Source organism: Bubalus bubalis, chromosome 13 (assembly GCF_019923935.1).
Source record: "Bubalus bubalis isolate 160015118507 breed Murrah chromosome 13, NDDB_SH_1, whole genome shotgun sequence".
NCBI lineage: Eukaryota > Metazoa > Chordata > Mammalia > Artiodactyla > Bovidae > Bubalus > Bubalus bubalis.
The window spans coordinates 53,455,985-53,463,107 of record NC_059169.1 but is presented as its reverse complement, the minus strand read 5'-3'; positions in this window follow the sequence as shown (position 1 = coordinate 53,463,107).

The window sequence follows — 7,123 nt, the reverse complement described above, 5'->3', positions numbered from 1 at the left end:
GTTTCTTTTTCCTTATTTAGCTCTTATTTTTTACATTGTAAAATTAGTATGTGCTCACCTTAAGGAAGGAAGGAAGGAAACAAATGCAAGTCTTAGAAAAAAAATTATCCCCTACTGCAAATTTAATATCAAAGATTAGGAAAGACAGTTCAGAATAACAGTCCTCAAAAAATGGTAATTTATTGGTTTTGTTAATATCACAGAGGACAACTGACTTTTTTTCATCAACCTCAGATTTTCAAAATTGCTGTCTTTAAGACTCTTACATTGAGCCATTTTCTTCCTGTGATTCCCCCGTCCCTCCTTTACTTACTACTGTAGTCAAGTAAGAGTTGCTAATAGCCCCTTCATAGGTACAGGTCACAATTTACTGCATAGGATATAGAAGTGATTGAGTAAAGAGCTCAGCTAAGTTCAGTGGAAGGAGTGATGCTGTATCATTATAGGTTGCATCACTTCTGCTTCAAAGCTTGAAAGCTCCCCGTCGCTTTCAGTTTGAAACTCCAGCTGCTTGGCCTAAGGTTGTTAGCTACATTTATTGGTGGCTGACAGTAGGGAAAGAGGTTGTGGATAACGACAAAGTAAAGTACAAAATTTGAGAAATGGAGCAGTCCTCTATAATACTGAACTATAAAGGGTGACCATGTTAGGATGAAATTGAGATCTGAGAATTTAACTAGAGCTGAAAGAAAAATGTGAGCAAGTACCTATGTCTTGGTTTTTCAGAAAGTAAGATAGTTTGGGAAGATAGTGGTATAATGTTCCAGAGTAGAGAAGGTTTTGAAAAAACTCTTTTGTTTCTGGCTGTTGCAGGTGGGATATTTGTTCCTCAACCAGGGATTGGACCCATGCCCCCTGCAGTGGAAGTACTGAGTCTTAACCACTGGGCCGCCAGGGAAGTCTTAGGAGCTGAGATTGTATTGCAAGATGGTTATGAGTCTCTGCTGTGGAAGTCACATTTGAAGTGAAGAGCAATTAATTCATTTCATACCTACATATAGAGCAAGGGAAACCTGAAACTTGGGAAATGGCACTAACACCTCAGTCAGGCACGTGTTAAAAAGACTTTCATAAGTCATATGCTTATAAATTAATAGAACTGTAAACCACTAATTTGCCAAACCGAACTCTGGTCTGCCCACCTGAGGCACTGACCAGAGTCAATGCACTGACCCAGCTTGTGGGGAGGGAAGGTAATGTTTATTTGCAAGGTGCCAGCAAGTAAACCTGGCAGCCAGGGCTCAAAGGGCTCAAATTCCCTGGTGGCTTCAAGGCAAGTGTTTTTAAAGACTAAAATTAAGGGTAAGGATCTTAAATGTGTGGACATGGGTCTGATTGGTTGGTCTTAACAGGTTTCCGTCATTCTGGCTCCAGTGTGTCCGGGGGCGCTGACTTTGTTAAGCAGTTTCCATGAGTTTGGGCAAGCTCTGGGAGTTGGTGGTGGACAGAGAGGCCTGGCATACTGCAGTCCATGGGGTTGCAAAGAGTTGGACATGATTGAGTGAGTGAATTGAACTGATTCCATGTGGTGGGGCCCTGGTTTCTGTAAAATGACTCAAGGGTGTGCTCAGTTTTTTACCTACATTCCTTGAGGAGGAACTTGGGGAAGGTCTCAGAGACCAAAGCTGCTTCTACAGACAAAAGGTTGTGGAACAGGGAGAGGCTTATACCCAGGCAGACCCCACAGGGTTCTACTCAGTTTCATTATTGAAACTGATTAAGGGATCAAAAAAGGGAGAAATAACTAACATGAAAGATCACTGGAGATCCTATGGACACTAAAAGCATGAGGTATTATGATCAACTTAGGTCAAGAATTTGGTAAGTTTGATGTGACAAGACAAATCACTTGAGAAAGACTTACCAAATCTGTCCCAAGAAGAAATAGAAAATCTGAATAGCCTGTCCCTATTGAAGAAATTGACTCTGAAATTACAAGCCTTCCCACAAAGAAACCTATAGGCTCAGATTCCTTCTCTTCCTTAGGGACAATATCTTGAACATACACTGCTAGAGAATGGAAAGAAAAGGGCTCGTCCTAGCTTGTTCTACAAGGTCAGAAATACCCTAGACAAATATCAAGTAACAAATATAACAAATATCAAGTAAACAACAACACCTAACAAGAATAATACAAGAAAGAAAAATTATATGCCATCCTCTCTTACCCATTTATTTATTTATTTTGGCAATGCCACACAGCCCAGAGCAGGGATTGAACCCTGACCCATTGACAGTCCCAAGTCCTAACCACTGGACCACCAGGGAATTCCCTAAATTCTTAAAAAGCTACCAGTCACATCAGATTGGGGCCCCCCAGTGACGTCATTTAAACTTAATCACCTCTTTAAAATGTCATCTTCAAATCCTCAGTTGCATTCTGAGGTGCTGGGGGGACAGGAGTTGAACATAGGGGTTTCGAGAGGACACACCAACTTCAGGGCTTGGTACAAGGACCCTGCCTATCAGGCCTGACCATCTGCACTTTCAGCTTCATCCATGATCCTTCCTTTCATCCCTCAGAGACTTGCCTTTCTAATCCTCCTGTTTCCGAGAAGCAGACCCTGTTCTGACTCCAGGTTCTGTGTGCATCATCTCTAACTGGTTTGACCTTCCTCTTCATCTCCTGGCTTATTTTTGTTTGCATGTTTGATTATCTGAGTGTAAAACCCTGCTCTGTGTTCATAATTGAAAAGTTTCAGACAATGCTTTAGATACTCTTATTTGGAATCCACAAGCTCCTGTCGAGAAAGGCTTTGGGGAGGCCCATAGCTCTCAGCCCTGGTTACGTTGGGAATGTAAGCATGGGAATGGCTACCCACTTACGTATGCTTATGTATAAATGAAATGAATGACTGCAGAGATAGAAGGGGTGGGAGGGAGGAATCAGGATTATTTTACTGTTATAAATTACACTACTAGTGAAGTAATCAGTATAATTTGAAAGTGGTCTTAGGATTAGTTGTAAATAAATGTATATGGCAAAATCTAGGGCAACCACTTAAAGCAGAACAATGAATACAACTGATATGCTATGAATGAGAGAAAATGAAACTAATATGCTTAATTAAAATCACAAAAGGCAGAAAGAGTGGTATACAAAAATAGTAACTTGATAAACCATAATGGAAAAGAATATGGAAAAGAATATATGTGTATAAATGAGTCACATTGCTGTACAGTAGTAATGAACATAACATTGTACATTAACTGTATTTCAATTAAAAACCATTAAAAAATAGGAACAAAGAATAAGAGTAACAAGTGGAAAATGATAAAAATATTATAGGGGCCTCCCTAGTGGTCCAGTGGTTAGGAATCTGCCTTGCAACACAGGGGCGAGTGTTCAATCCCTGGTTGGGGAGCTAAAATCCCACATGCTATAGGGCAAGTAAGACCACTTGCCGCCAGGAAAGATCCTTAGTGCCTCAGCTAAAACCTGATGCAGTTAAATAAATAAAATTTCCAAAACAATGGTTGATAGTAATCAAGCTATATCAGTAATCACTTTGAATGTCATTGATCTAAATGCACTAATTAGAAGACAAAGATTGTCAGGGTGGGTCAAAAAGCAAGACCCAATTCTGTGTTGTGTATAAGAAACCCACTTTAAATTAAAGGCATATATAAATTAAAAGTATTTAAATGGGGGAATTCCCTGGTTAGGGACTTTGTGCTTCCATTTCTGGGAGGCCTGGGTTCCATCCCTGGTCAGGGAACTAAGATCTCACAAGCCACATAGTATGGCCAAAAAAAAAAAAAGTAAGTAGATGATTGAAGGATACAAGGTTAATACACAAAAGTCAGTAATTTGTTGTTGTTGCTATTGTTGTTCAGTCACTAAGTTGTATCTGACTCTGGGACCTCATGGACTTTAATGTTTTTACACACCAGCAATGAACAAGTGAAACTTAAAATTACAAACACAATACCACTTCCATTACCACCCAAAACAAATAATACTTAGATAAAAATTAACAAATTACCTATAAGATGTATATGAGGAAAACTACCAATTTCTGATAAATCAAAGAAGTAAATAAAAGGAGAGACATACCATGTTGATGAATAGGAAGACTCAATATTGAGATGTTCTGGAAGGGCAAAACTATGGAGACAGTAGAGAGATCAGGGGTTACAGGGGTTGGATGGGGAGAGGGATGAATAAGTGGAGAACAGAAGAGATTTAGAGTAGTGAAAATACTATGTGTGATGCTACAATGCTGGATACATGTCATTATAATTTGTTTGACTCAGAATGTACAACATGAAAAGTGACACTAATGTCATCTCATGACTCTGGTTGTTGATGACGTGTCAGTGTAAGCTCGTGGACTGTAACAAATGTCCCATCTGGTGGGGGATGCTGATAGTAGAGGAGACTGTGCAGGTGTAGGGGCAAGAAGTGTATAGAAAAGCATATTCCTTCCTCTTAAATTTTGGAGCCAACTGAAAACTGCTCCAAAAAAGACTCTTAAAAAAAGATGAGGACTTCCTTGATAGTCTAGTGGTTAAGAATGCGTGCCAATGCAGGGGATTAGGGTTCTATTCCTGGTCCAGGAAGATTCCACATGCTGTGGAGCAACTAAGCCCGAGCACCACAACTAGAGAAAGCTCCCACACAGCAACAAAGACTCGGCATAACCAAAAATATATAAAAAATTTAAGGTGATAATAATACATATCTTAAAAGATTGTTGTGATGATTAATGAGCTAATAAGTAAAAAGCAATTAGAGTAATGCCCAGTACAATAGCACCCCTGTAAGTAGAAGCCAGCCATGCAGCTACACATTTCCTTACCATAAATAATCATTCGGTCCAAAATATCAAGTGTTGAAGTTAAGAAAACCTGTTCCAATGTTTCTGAGGCACCTCAGTGTGGATGGTCTGATCTAGGGAATGAGTGTGGCAGAAGAGGAGAGGAGAACTCAGACCTGTGGTTCTCCAACATTCTCAAGTGCAGATTCCCAGGAAAGACAGAGAGGGAAGAGTGGCCAGTGGCTGTGAGAATATCAGGGAATATCGTAGTGCAGAAGATAAAACACTGTGTTAAGAAAGTAGGAGGGAAGTGATCATTAATAATAGAGTTGTATTTATGATGCCAGACTATTTCCCTAAGACTATATACTTTAACTGTACTACATCTTAGTTGCAGCATGTGGGATCTAGTTCCCTGACCAGGAATCAAACCCCAGGCCCTCCTCACTGGGAGTGTGGAGTTTTAGCCACTGGACCACAAGGGAAGTCGCAGACTGTACTTGAATTAATTCATTTAATATGCACAAAAACTCTGCAAAGAAGGTATTTTTTCCATATGACACATGATGAAACTCAGGCCCAGATCTACAATGTCAAATGCTACTGCAAGATCTGTGACAGGACAGCTGTCTCTGATCAAAGTGAGAGATATTGCCTATGGTGACAAGAGAGGTTTCAGTGGGATGGAATGTGGGATAGACATCTGCTCGTGTGGCTGAAGGAGAAATCAGGTGATGAGTGAATCAAGACAAAGCAAACAACTCTTGTTTCCTTTCTTTCTTGACTACAGTTCAGTCACTCAGTCGTGTCCGACTCTTTCAGGCCTCCCTGTCCATCCTCCTCCCTGGAGTTCACCCAAACCCATGTCCATTGAGTCAGTGATGCCATCCCACCATCTCATCCTCTGTCATCCCCTTCTCCTGCCCTCAATCTTTCGCATCATCAGGGTCTTTTCAAATGAGTCAGCTCTTTGCATCAGGTGGCCAAAGTATTGGAGTTTCAGCTTCAGCATCAGTCCTTCCAGTGAATATTCAGGACTGATTTCCTTTAGGATGGACTGGTTGGATCTCCTTGCAGGCCAAGGGACTCTCAAGAGTCTTCAACAAGAAATGGTAACTAAAGGACAACCTGTGGTCCTGGAAGAGTTTTTCCCCCCTTTTTTTTTCAAGATGCTAGTTTCATCAACAGTTTCTTCTGCTGGTGGGAATAGTTCAGTAGAACTGAATAGTTCAATAGAAATGATCTATTAACTATTAGATCAAGTAACTATTCACTTTGGAAGGGGATTAGGTAACTGTAGAAGCAAAGCACTTAAAAGATGCCATCCAGTGGTTTGACCTTAGAGGGGATTTTTGACCATTCATTTTATTAATAACAGGATTAAGTGGGTTGATTTGTTGCTGATAGAACGAGGCAATTTGCTTCTGATTGTCTTTTTCTTAAGTGAAATGATCAAATTTGACAATATCAGCTATGAGTGATGTGGGGAGGATCTTATTTCCGATTAGGGATTGAACCTGGGGCCACTGCAGTGAAAGGGCAGAGTACTGAGGACTGGACTGTCAGGCAATCGCTAAGATTTACTTCCGTCTTTCCGAAAAGTTCTCTGTATCTCTGTTTAGTCAACCTTACTTTCCCTTCCAGCTTCTGGCAACCACTGTAGCTAGTTTTCCAGAATGTCATATATTCAGTGTGTAGCCTTTGAGTCACATTATTGCGTTTATCTGTAGTTTTTTCCTTTTTATTGCTGAATATGTTCTATTATATGAATGTACCAGTTAGTCCATTCACCAGTTGGACATTTGGATTCTTTTCCAGTTTTCGTTGATTACAAATAAAATCCCTATAAACATTTTCATACAGGTCTTTGTGTGAACACAGGTTTTCATTTCAGCTGGGTAGATAAGCAGAGGGATTGCCGTTCTCCAATTTTTTAATTTAAACGTCTCATGCAAAATCTTGGCCTACAGATTTACTAAGTATTATTGCCGTTCTGGGCTTTCCAGGTGTCTCAGTGGGTAAAGAACCTACCTGCAATGAGGGAGACCCTGGAGATCTTCCCCGGTCGGGAAGATTCCGGAGGAGGGCATGGCAACCCACTCCGGTATTCCTGCCTGGAGAATCCCACGGACAGAGGGGTCCGGGGGCTACAGTCCTTGGGGTCGCAGAGTCGGACACGACTGAGCGACTAAGCACAGCGCAGCAACACTGCCCATTCTAAAGTAAGCATTTAAATTCACGAGAAACTGCTGAAGGGTTTGTAAAGTGACCGTGAATGCATTTCTTTTTAATACTTAATGAAGACCTACCTACCATGTGGCTGCCGGGAGCGGTACCGCGCAGAATTGAGTAGTTTGGCTGAC